Source organism: Cibotium barometz, chromosome 52 (assembly GCF_041138505.1).
Source record: "Cibotium barometz isolate CiBa-2024 chromosome 52, ASM4113850v1, whole genome shotgun sequence".
NCBI classification, from domain to species: domain Eukaryota; kingdom Viridiplantae; phylum Streptophyta; class Polypodiopsida; order Cyatheales; family Cibotiaceae; genus Cibotium; species Cibotium barometz.
The window spans coordinates 22,517,480-22,531,171 of NC_141097.1; positions in this window are offsets into that span (position 1 = coordinate 22,517,480).

The following is a 13,692-nucleotide window of genomic DNA, read 5'->3' on the forward strand; positions in this document are numbered from 1 at the left end:
AATACTATTTTACCACTGGGTAAAGTGAAGATATGGTCAATGACTTGAGACAGGAGAAGGTATAAGTGCAACAAGCAAATAGTGACTTTACATAGATCTCACACCTTATAACAAGGTTTGCTAAGACATTTAATGAACAAAAATAGAAACTACAAGAAATGTACATTCAGAAAGTAAAGGCATTGAAGCTTAAAAAGAAACACGAGAATCAAGCTCAACTTCTCAAACAAAAGCAACATAGTGATGAGGCAGCAAAGTGACTGCAAGAAAAAATCTAGTGTATCAAAACATAAAAGGTATAATTGCAACATAATGTGAGATCCCACTGCCCCCTCCGCGCACCAAATTCCCGGTTGCTAGCAGAGCGGAAGTAGCTTCTTCTTGCACGGGGCAGGGTTTCCCACTTGGGGCCTCGCTCTCGAATGTCCGGACACGAGACTAGACTGGTGGTCATTCCGAAAACCAAAACCGGAAAAATTTTCCTTGTTCGGAAAACGGGGACGATCCCACCTTTTTTATTTTCTTAACGAATTCTCTAATGGGGTCAAGAGACTAAACTATCCTTCACCTGATTGGACCAGATAGAAGGAAAACTATTACAGACTTAACTTGAAGAAATCAATGCTTTTTTTCTAACTGAAATCAAGCACAACCGTTGATCTATTCATTTGAGAAGTCTTCACGTTTTTATTTAACTACTCGAGTTCTAAGCGTATTCCTATTTTCCAATTTCATTATTAAAACTCCACTGATTCCAGCCTAACCCCATCCGGCCCATGGGTTAGCAACCCACCCAACCACTAGAATTGATAGAACCAGACAATTACTCACCCACCCATAATTGAATGCCTTTCTTAACTTTTGCTTTCGAATATAGATACGCACACACTCCTCTTTAGACTTTAACTTATAAAACAATCCATTGACAAACAGTTATTGATTACAGATGTCATAACTCAAAACTTTCATCCAATCCTTGTTTCTAAAAAAAAAACAATATCACTCTGGACTCTCCGTTAAGACTAGCTGGTCAGCAAAACGAGATCTTGTAACAGATTACAATAATCATTGGTCCATCATACAATATCTTTCCACGACATACGCATGGGTTTCCTAGGCACCGCGAGCCCGTGCATCGCCTGGTCAGAACCCTCCAGGATCCTCCTTAGGTGTCCTGGCACTTCACTCAGGGAACCGCTTCGTCGGCCCTCGTCCATCGTACCGGAAGTGCACCATTTTAACCGTACTACCGAGGTTGGTCAAGACCTAGGCAGGTTTTGCCGCGTGAGCTATCCTTTGAATACTCCCCGCCAGTTGTTGCAACCGAACTTCCCTTAGCAAAACACATACCAAATGCTCCCTCCAGCATTTTGGCGTAAGACAATCCTTTAAGAAAACAGGGTTTCTATGCAAGCTTCCAGTTTGATTTTCTTTTGAATACAATACGTATATCTTAAATCAGTATCCCCAAAACTTCATAATCGTAATACTAAATTTCAAAATAGAATTCCTTGAATTCTGTAACCTTGATCCTCAGATCAATTCGAAGGGTCTTAACTTAGTTTTAGGTTTGGCGGGAGATTGGAGTGTAATTTCCTGAACTGGTCACATCTTCTTTCCTCGAAAAAATCGACGAAGAGTTTGGTCTTGGTCATAATCTGATTTAGGGTTCGAGTCTGATAAGGTTTATCCTAAACTATCTTTCTCAAAAAGGAAGTGATATTTCAATTACTATTTTACTGAATTTCATTCATTGAATATTCGCTTAACTGATTTCTAAATTAATCACGAATTTTGACGAGAAATAAATTAATCATTTATCTCAAATTTCGACTTCGATAGATTTTCTAAATTTTCTCTTTATAATCTAAGTGAATATGAAATGATAGAAATTTTCCTCTCACAGTATTTACTTATTCATTTATCAAATATTCATGGAAATTAAACATAGAATTAAAGAGAATCTAATTTTGATATAAAAATTTCTTTATACATCTATTTATGCATAACACTTTTATATAAAAGAAATAACACTTCAATGGAAATAACACTTTTATATAAAAGAAAATCCTTTTATGCATAAAATCAGTTTAATAGGAATAACACTTTTAAAATAAAAAAATTTCTTTATTTATCTTTTTATGCATAGAAATTAAATTTAATGAAAATAACACTTTTATAATAAAAATTTCCATTATATATCTTTCCATGCATAGAAATTGAATTCAATGAAAATAACACTTTTATAATTAAAAAAAATTTCTATTATGCATCTTTCCGTGCATAGAAATTAAAATTCAATGAAAATAACACTTTTATAATTAAAAAATTTTCTATTATGCATCTTTCCATGCATAGAAATTGAATTCAATGAAAATAACACTTTTATAATAAAATAATTTCTATTATGCATCTTTCCATGCATAGAAATTAATTTCAATGAAAATAACACTTTTATAATTAAAAAATTTTCTATCATGCATCTTTGCATGCATAGAAATTGAATTCAATGAAAATAACACTTTTATAATAAAACAATTTCTAGTATGCATCTTTCCATGTATAGAAATTAAATTCAATGAAAATAACACTTTTATAATAAAAAAATTTCTATTATGCATCTTTCCATGCATAGAAATTAAATTCAATGAAAATAACACTTTTATAATTAAAAAAAGTTCTATTATGCATCTTTCCATGCATAGAAATTAAATCTTATGAAAATAACTCTTTAATAATAAAAAATTTCTATTATGCATCTTTCTATGCATAGAATTTAAATTCAATGAAAATAACACTTTTATAATAAGAAAATTTTCTATTATGCATCTTTCCATGCATAGAAATTGAATTCAATGAAAATAACACTTTTATAATAAAAAAATTTCTATTATGCATCTTTCCATGCATAGAAATTGAATTCAATGAAAATAACACTTTTATAATAAAAAAATTTCCAATATGCATCTTTCTATGCATAGAAATTAATTTAATAATTAATATCAATGATATCCATGCATATTCATAGATGAATATGTACATGGAATAAATAAAAATATTTCTTTTAGAATGCACAAACGGTGGGAATTACTCTTTTAGAATAACATAAAGATAAACTTTATTTTTCACAAAATTTAAGAAAATTTTACATAACCTCCTTTGCATGGCGGACCATTTCTCAATTTTTACATTCTAATATCAATTTAAAATTAATCCCAATTTGAAGTAAAGGACTCTAATCTACTCAATTTTCACTTTCTAAAGAGTAAACAATAAGAAAAGTTTAAATCAATTTATTTGTTACTCATTTTAGGATAAAGAAAGGCTGAATTCTTAAGGAAGAGAAGGGGGTGGCCTTTTCATCAAGGCATAACATCAAGATTCACTTTAATCAACTAAAAAAAGCAAAGAAATCAGAAAACCATAGATTAATTAGAAATTAAAAAGTAGAATTCTTTTAGCTTACATGAAGTTTTGTGAGCTTTCCTTTGGCTTGAGGGATTGAGGGTTCTAATCTTGTTTGGATCAAGAGTGGCCACCAATTCTTTTTGGAGAGGATTTAGTAAAAAATAATTAAATTATCAAGTGAATTCAATGTATTTGGCTCTGGGAAGGAGTAGAGTAATAGTGCATAAACACTATTAAGCTTTTACAAAGGGAGAGGCCTCTATTTATATAAAAAAGCGAGCCTCAAACCAAGCAAACTGATTCTAGAATTTTCCAGATCAATTTGGTCAATTTTTGACCATTTTTGGGTCAATTCAGCTTACTTTTTGGAACTAGACTTGAAATAGGAGAGAGGAGAGATGAAATATCTCATTTTATTGATTTAAAATGGGAAGCAATGATGAGAAAAAAGGTGCCTTCTTCATGAGGAGGAATCCCCACTCTGAGGTGTCAAAAATTTATTTTTTTAATGTATCCTTTGGTCCTTAGTCCACTCTTCACCTTATGTGAGTATTTACTCATTTTTTTGGGGGGGGGGGTTCTTTATTTCTTCAATTTATCTCGTCACTACATTTGGATTAATCTGATTGGTCCCTCAGAATCTTAATCCAAAATTTTCAGAAAATCTGGACCCTTAGGCTAAGGTCTTTTGACTAGATTATAATTTATTTCTAATGCACCTTAGGAAATTCTTTTTAAACTTCTATTTCAGGGGAATTTATTTTAATAAGAAAGAATATTTTTCCATCCAAAGATATCTAAAATCTGAGTTATCTCTCTCTAGAATATTTTCTCTCTCTAGGCCAAAACAAGTAGAAACAAGATCTTTTATTATTCTGAAAAGGGGATTGATTACAAGGGAAGAAACTAGACATCTTGAGGGGGTGGGGAGGAATCTTACATTCTCTCCCACTTGAAAAACGCGAGATGTTCTCATCTCGTAAACTGGGGGTAATCCTGCATCAGTTCGGCTTCTTTCTCCCAGGTGGCATCTTCAAAAGGATAGATCTAAGCGTATTCCTATTTTTCAATTTCATTATTAAAACTCCACTGATTCCAGCCTAACCCCATCCGGCCCATGGGTTAGCCACCACCCAACCACTGGAATCGATAAAACTAGACAATTACTCACCTACCCATAATTGAATGCCTTTCTTAACTTTTGCTTTCGAATACAGATACGCACACACTCCTCTTTAGACTTTAACTTATAAAACAATCCATTGACAAATAGTTATTGATTACAGATGTCATAACTCAAAATTTCCATCCAATCCTTGTTAAAAAAAAACAGTATCACTCTCGACTCTTCGTTGAGACCAGCTGGTCAGTAACGAGATCTAGTAAACAGATTACAACAATCATTGGTCCATCTACAATATCTTCCACGACATATGCATGGGTGTCCTAGGCACCACGAGCCCGTGCATCGCCTGGTCAGAACCCTCCAAGATCCTCCTTAGGTGTCCTGGCACTTCACTCAAGGACCGCTTTGTCAGCCCTTGTCCATCGTACCGAAAGTGCACCATTTTAATCGTACCGAGGCTGGTCAAGATCTAGGCAAGTTTTGCCGCGCGAGCTGTCCTTTGAACACTCCCCGCCAGCTGTTTTGCAATCGAACTTCCCTTAGAAAAACACTCCCCGCCAGCTGTTTTGCGATCGAACTTCCCTTAGAAAAACACATACCAAATGTTCTCTCCAACATTCTGGCGTAAGACAATCCTTTAAGAAAATAGGGTTTCTATGCAAGTTTCCAGTTTGATTTTCTTTTGAATACAATGAGTATATCTTAAATCAGTATCCCCAAAACTTCATAATCATAATACTGAATTTCAAAACAGAATCCCTTGAATCCTTTAACCTTGATTCTCAGATCAATTCAAAGGGTCTTAACTTAGTTTTAGGTTTGGCGGGAGATTGGAGTGTATTTTCCTGAACTGGTCATGTAACGTACCCATCTTCACTAATAAAGAAATGTCCATGTAATTATGAGTTTTTATGGTATAAATATCAATGATTTTATTATTTGAGTCATTTCTACTTAGAATCTTCAAATTCTGAGCCCAAATTTGGAATCTGCGAGCGATTTTACCCTAATATAGGATTTTACAGCATTCAAAACGGACACCGGATCAAGCCTATACGCTAATTTCAATCATTTTAGTTAAAAAACGGCGACCTTTAAACCTTAAAAAATACACGACCGCACGTCCGATTGACGAACGGTCTGAACCCTTGCGACCAGGAGAACCTCCCGGACAAAAAAAAAAATTTTGCCCCCCGAGGTGATCCGACACGCAAATCGAAGGCGGGCGTCCCAAATTTGGGTACCCCGCCCCAAAATTTGGTCCGTACACACTTACTAGGATGCCCGTACAATGACCGCCCAAGAACCAAAGGACGGCCGCCCACTGTATGGTCCACGCGTACCCTTATGTGGACACCCATGCTGCCCCAGACCAGATAAGGTACATGCGTACCACTCCTTTCCCGGACAACCGACACCGTACCTTTCCCCTAGACCCATGCATGCCACTGATCCATAGCCTTTGAAGGTACACCGTCCTTTCATCCTTGCTTTGCGCAGTGCCCGTACCCTCACCCCTCAGCTATATAAACCCCCGGGGTGCTCCTCAGACGGCACGCATTTCTGTGTAGCGTATACCCTGTTGTGCCGTCGTCCGTACCGCCGTCCATCCCTGTGTAGCGTACTTGCTGCAAGTACAGCCGCCCTTGCAGCCACCCCTCTCACACCCCCTCATTTGGCTCTTTTCAGATAAGCCAATTTTCCTTTATCCCCCTCTTGCTAGGAGCCAGTGTCCTTAACTCTTCTCCCCTCCCCCCCCGTGTGAAGAGACTTACAGAGAGGCTTGCAGCAACCCCTCCCAGCCCTCTCCACGTTTTTGCCCTTTGCCCTTAAGGACATCTCACAATCCCCCCCCCCATTTGCGTAGACTTTAATAAGGGTTTTTTGACTCAAGAGAGGGTTCGTGCGCCATATTCTTTTGCTCATACGGTGAGCAAACGAGCTCGTAATTCAGATCCGACTAAAGCGTTTCGATCGCAGCAGCGAGCTCTACAAGGCGACGCCTAAGATGGCCTCATCTCAGAGACGACAAAATATTGCCTCAAGAGGAGCACGTAACAACGAGATGGGGGAAGATGCGCCCAACGCGGCTCCAGTCCTCCCTTTTCAAGCCCCTCAAGGAAACGGTGGCCAGGTTAGCTTGGTTAATTTTTAAAAAGAAGAGATTTTTCTTAAATTAGTGTTAATGAATGGTGTCTTTTCCTTTTAAAATGACGACATAAAAATTATATGAAGTTACGAATTATGTGATGTTGTATTCGATAAATTGCGTTGAAATTGTTATCTTCATGAATTATGAATGCTATATTTAGTAAATTGCATTGAAGTTGTTATCTTTAGAATTCAAGATTTTTTTTGGCTTCAACGCTAACTCCGTTCCGTGCTTGTGTAGCCGGGCGGCGTCGTTAGCAAAGCCCGGGAATGGCCCAAGGTATCCCTCATACCTTTGGGAGAATAAGGATCGCCGATTGAGGCGAGAGATTATGAGGCTGCCTAGTTCTGAGGGCCCAGGCTAGTGCGGTAAATAAGCCCACCCTAGTATGCAGACATCCCTCTGAGGGGCGGGAGGATCGAGCGATGGAGCCTGAGAGAGCGACAGGCCGGCTTGAGTCCTCGCCAGCGACCGCCGACGATGAGGTGTATGGTCCCGTAGGGTTTTGCCCAGCATGTAGAGGCTGGAAGGCCGAATTCTAGATCATCGGCAGAATAAGAATAAGAGAGCCAGTTTGGCTTGTATGGAATTGGTTCATGTATAAACTTTTTATATAATTACATCTTGTCTTTGGTATGATTGTATTGTGTAAGAAGGCTGTTTTAACGAACCTTGTGAAAAAGGGCCTTAATTAAGGAATATGTTTATTTATGTCAAACAGTGTGGTAGGATTAATTAGAAATAAATTGATGCGTGAGTAGGGTGGAAAGTGGGAGGATGGAATGCCCTGACGGCACCATCCTACGGACGGGTGGACCCGATTAGTCGGGTAGCTTTCCAATAGATTAAGTGAAAGCCTACGCTAGATAGTTAGGATCCTGGTGGGCAACTCTATTCTAGAAGACTAGGCGAGCGGCTGTGCCTTGCATAAGATGAGGAAAAAAGCATTGTCCCTAGAAATCAAGTCTAGTAGTTGCCCAATTTATGATCGATTACCCTATGGGTGATTTGATGTTTAGAAAATCATGCTCCCCCTGCGGGATAGAGCTAGGTCATACCTATAAATCGTATCCTTGAATCTCTGCAGGGTCAAGGTGTCGATGAATAGGAAATTTTTCCCAAGATAAGACTTAGCGGACTATCTTAAGTGTTTCTCTCATCTTGGAAGGGAGGAACCTTACAATTGGTATCAGAGCAAGTTTGACTCCTAGGAATTGTAGTTTAAGGACTGTTTTGTAATAAATGTTTTACCTAACATAATGCTAATTAGTAAAGACATCCTACTAAAACAAATAAGTTGAATTGATGTTTGAATGATTGTAGGAAGAGGAAGATGCCTACTCCAAGTTTCTAGTTTTCCAATGCATCTTCGAGACTGCTAGTCACTCCTCGAATTTCGAGTTCCGCGACACCATGGTGCAGATATTAGAGAAGATATCCCTCCCTCATTTCTCTCATATTCAAAGAGGATGGGGTAGAGATTTCTGGAGTCGTGGGCCGAGATACTTCTTCATCCGAGCAGATCAGATTGGGAACCTCACCACCGACCTTAAGCGGATTCGTTGGATTGAGAAGCTGAAGATGATCCGCTTATTTTGGTTCGTCGGTACCCCCAGGGCCGACACCTCGGTGACTATAGATGGGGTTCGCATACCTCAGGATCGTTAGGTGTATGACAAAGTGATGCAGGTCTTACCTGCTGATAGAGTAGCGATGTTGGGATCTACCCCAATCCAGAGTTTACCACCCTTACCATCAGTTTATAGAGTCTTAGAAACTACAGCGGAACCCCCATATTTTACCCATGTGGACCGCTCTACCCTTATGTCATAGTCAAGCCTAGGAATTCCCCTTGATGTCAAATAAGACTAATTATATTAGTCTCAGATCTTTGTAATAAAACTTGTCCTTGTAAATATTTGGAAATAAAATAATTTTAATGTTTTACTCTCCAAAAATTAAGCGTTGTGCAAATATGAATCTTGTAATCTTAAAATTGTTTTTACAATGATGGCCAGGACGACCACCCTCCACTTCCCAATGCGCTTTACACCGATACCCAGGAGAAGAAGCTCCTGCTCAAGCAAATGCAACCTCCCTCCTTTAAAGGAGAAGGTTCAAAGGTTGAGAAGGATGTTGAAGTCTGGATTGAGGCGATGGACGATTATTTCTCTGCTGCCGGTACTGGAGTAGCAAATCAGTCTATGCTCGCACGGTTTCGCCTCATTGGAGATGCTAAACTCTGGTGGAAACAGTGGTGCCGTGACAAGGAAGTCACCGAGCATTCTCAAACGTGGGAAGACATCAAGCAGGCAGTGAAGGAAAGATATCTTCCTTCATCCCATGAATCCATAAAGATGAATGAGTTTTTTAGTCTTAGACAGTGCAGCTTAACTCTTGAGGACTACTATTCCAAATTTATTACCCTTCGGAAGTATGCCCCAGCTATGACTACTTCCCAGCAAGTGGCTCGTTTTTGCCAAGGGCTAAATGAACCCCTAGATTCCCGCCTTGAAGCAATGAGGCCAAGCACATTACAGGATGCTCTCATACGAGCAAAGCCCCTTGTGAAAGAAATGAAGGCTAACAAACCAAAGAATCAAAAGAGATCTTACCCTGAGGCAAACCTTAGAGATCAACCCTACAAGAAACCTCAACATAATTTTCCCTACTACAACAGAGGGTGACAAGGCAACTCTTTTGCCCCCCGCTCGTATGCTGCTTCTTCCAGAGAAGGCCCTCTGTGTTTTGAGTGCAATGAGTCGGGACACTTTAGAGCCAACTGTCCCAAGATGGCAACATCATTTCCCCAAGGTAACAGAGGAAATCAAGGCCGTGGAACCCCTACCCACCAAGGTGCAAGAGGCAGTGGCCGTGGGGCAGAGGCCGCGGAGGAACAGTTGCTAGAACTGCCTGTGTTATAAGTGAAGAACCGACCTTGGAAACGGCTGAAGAAGAGCGCGCCACCGTCCATGCGGCAGTAGAACACCAAGGTCCGAATAAACAATTTGGTGTAATCCAAACCCCCGCCACTCATCACGGTAAGCCATTTCAGCTTTTGATTGATTGTGGCAGTACCCATTCATTCCTTTCTCCTAGGTGCTTGCAAAAATTAAACTTGAGTCAAAAAACAGCTAGAAAAATGATTGTAGAGTTAGCCAGTGGGAAAGAAGTAGTATCTCGCCACTCTATAGGAAACCTTGATTTTGAGCTGGGTAATGAGCAAACTCATGGTCACTTTAGAGTCTTGCCACTAGGAATTTATGATGGAATCCTTGGGATGGATTGGTTAATTGCAAACAAAGCTGCATTCATTGTAACCAGGGGAGTATCACTTTTGAAAATGAGCATGGCCAAGTAATATCTGTTCAGGGGATCACAGGAAAACCTAAGTCTAGGGTAGTCAAGGCAAAACATCTTCTCAAGGGAACACGTAAGGGTCAGCAAGTTTTCTTAGTCAAACTCAACAAAGTCATTGAACCTAGTATGGAGACAGAACCCTCTTGGCTCCAAGAATTCTCTGACATCTTCCCTGACGAGCTTACAGGGTTACCGCCTCCTCGAGAAGTCGACCATGAAATCGAGGTGATCCCTGGAGCTCAACCCGTCTCAAAAACTCCATATAAAATGTCCCTTCCTGAAGCCATTGAACTTAAGGAGCAACTTTCCCAACTCATTGAACAAGGATTTGTACGCCCCAGTAGCTCTCCTTGGGGAGCACCTGTTCTTTTCCAAAAAAAGAAGGACGGGACTCTCCGCCTCTGCATATATTATCGAGGGCTCAATCAAGTCACTGTCAAGAATAAGTATCCTATCCCTCGCATCGATGAACTTCTTGACAGGCTTCATGGGGCCAAAGTCTTCTCAAAAATAGATTTGAGGTCTGGTTACTATCAGATCAAAGTCAAGGAAGCAGATATACCCAAAACAGCCTTCAATACCTGTTATGGCCACTATGAGTTTACTGTAATGTCATTCGGGTTAACCAATGCTCCTGCAACCTTCAACCGCCTAATGCAAGATATATTCCGTCCTTACTTGGATGAATTTGTGCTTGTTTTCTTTGATGACATCTTAATCTACTCCAAATCAATGGAAGAGCATGAGGAGCATGTGCGTAGAGTTTTGCAATTGCTGCGCAGACACAAACTCTATGCCAAGAAGAGCAAATGTACCTTCTTTACTCATCAAATTGAGTATCTTGGATTCATCGTCTCTAAAGATGGCATCTCAGTAGACCCTGCCAAGGTCAAGGATATTCTAGAATGGCCACCCCCTAAATTAGTTCGTGAAGTTCGTGGATTTTTGGGAATCACGGGTTGGTATAGGATTTTTATCAAAGATTATGCCTTGGTAGCTGCACCTTTGACGGACCTTCTTAAGAAGGATTGCAAAATAGTGTGGTTGCCAATCCATCAAAACAGCTTTGATCAGCTGAAAGTCATTATTACTTCTGCCCCAGTCTTAAAGCTTCCTGATTTCTCCAAGGAATTTGAAGTGGTTACCGATGCTAGTAGTCTAGCACTTGGTGGTGTCTTAGGCCAAGAAGGAAGACCAGTCGCTTATACTTCCCGCAATATGAAGCAAACTATGCCACCCATGATTTGGAGCTCTTAGCAGTTGTTCATTGCCTCAAATTATGGAGACATTATCTCTTGGGAGGCAAATTCCAGCTTGTAAACTGACCACAAAAGTCTAAAGTGGATCTTCACCCAGCCTAACCTCAACATGCGGCAAAGGAGATGGATTGAAATTCTACAAGAATATGATTTCGACATCAAATTCCGCCCCGGGAAAGATAATGTGGTAGCAGATGCACTTAGCCGCCGCGCAAATCTTTCTTGAATGCAGTTTCAATGCCAAATAATCCCATACTGGTCAAGGTGGAAGAAGTCTCATCTCATGATACAGATTATCAGAGGATGAAAAAATTAGTAGAAGAAGGGGGACATTCAGAGAAAGAGAAGAATCTAATCAAGGGATACTCCACTCATGAAGGAAGCCTCTACTTCAATCACAGGCTATGTATCCCTAAGGATCCTACTTTAAAGAAACTAATCCTCCATGAAGCTCATGATAGCCCTACTGCAGGACACCCAGGTTATGCAAAAACATTAAATGCTATAAGAAGGAGCTTTCATTGGGCAGGCTTGAAAAATGATGTGCTTCGGTACTTGAAGTAATGTCTCTCATGCCAAAGGATCAAAGCTGAAAGGGTCAAGATGCCTGGAAAACTTCAACCATTAGATATTCCCCAAATGAAGTGGGAGTGCATTAGTATGGATTTTGTCACAAGTCTCCCCACTGTTCAAGGAGGATATGACTCCATTCTAGTAGTAGTGGACTTACTTACCAAAGTAGCTCACCTTATACCAGCAAAGAAGACCTTCAAAGCTTCTGATGTTGCTCGAATATTCATCAAGAAAGTCCTCAAACTTCATGGTCTCCCAAAAAGGATAGTAAGTGATCGGGATTCTGACTTCACTTCAAAATTTTGGCAGTCTTTATTTCAAGCCGTGGGAACTCAACTTTGCTTTAGCACAGCTTACCATCCAGAGACCGATGGCCAGACTGAGAGAGTCAATCAAGTAATTGAAGACATTCTCAGAGCATATTGTGGACGGGAACCGAGAAGGTGGATTCAATACCTTCCTCTGGTAGAATTTGCCTACAATACATCTTATCATCAAAGCATAGGAATGTCACCATTCAAGGCACTCTATGGGCAAGAATGCCTGTCTCCTCTAAATTTCTCAGATCCAACCATAAGAGTTGAGGCATCCAGGAAAATGCTCGAAGAAATGGAGGAACAAACCAAGGCAATCCAAAAAGATATTAAAGCTGCCCAAGATCGACAAAAGCTTTATGCTGACAACAAGAGGTCTGAAAGGATCTTCAAGGAAGGAGACAGAGTTCTTCTACGAGTTCGACCCAAACGAAGTTCTCTATCACTCGGGAAATATAAGAAGCTCAGCCCTAGGTATTGTGGTCCTTATACAGTTATCAAGTGTCTAGGTAAAAGTGCCTATAAACTCCAACTCCCAGCCCATATCAAAGTCCATAATGTATTTCATGTAAGTTTGTTAAAACCATATGTCCCCAGTCTCGATCATATTCTTGATGATGAACAAGTTGTAATCCTTACTCAAGGAGTCCTTGAATTACAGCCCAGTAGCATCATAGATTCTAGGGAAAGGCAACTCCGAAATAGAACTCTTGTAGAACATCTAGTTCAGTGGAAAGATTACCCTGAAGAGGATGCAACTTGGGAAGATGAAGCTACGCTCTTAAAGGATTATCCCCAATTCATGACGAGATGAGGACATCTCGATTTCTTTAAGGGGGGAAGGATGTAACATACCCATCTTCACTAATAAAGAAATGTCCATGTAATTATGAGTTTTTATGGTATAAATATCAATGATTTTATTATTTGAGTCATTTCTACTTAGAATCTTTAAATTCTGAGCCCAAATTTGGAATCTACGTGCGATTTTACCCTAATATAGGATTTTACAGCATCCAAAACGGACACCGGATCAAGCCTATACGCTAATTTCAATCATTTTAGTTAAAAAACGGCGACCTTTAAACGTTAATAAATGCACGATCGCACGTCCGATTGACGAACGGTCTGAACCCCTGCGACTAGGAGAACCTCTCGGACAAAAAAAATTTTCGCCCCCCGGGGCGGTCCGGCACGCAAATCGAGGCAGGCGTCCCAAATTTGGGTACCCCGCCCTAAAATTTGGTTCGTACACACTTACTAGGGTGCCCGTACAATGATCGCCCAAGAACCAAAGGACGGTCGCCCACTGTATGGTCCACGCGTACCGTTACGTGGACACCCATGCTGCCCCAGACCAGATAAGGTACATGCGTACCACTCCTTTCCCGGACAACCGACACTGTACCTTTCCCCTAGACCCATGCAGGCCACTGATCCATAGCCTTTGAAGGTACACCGTCCTTTCGTCCTTGCTTTGCGCAGCGCCCGTACCCTCAC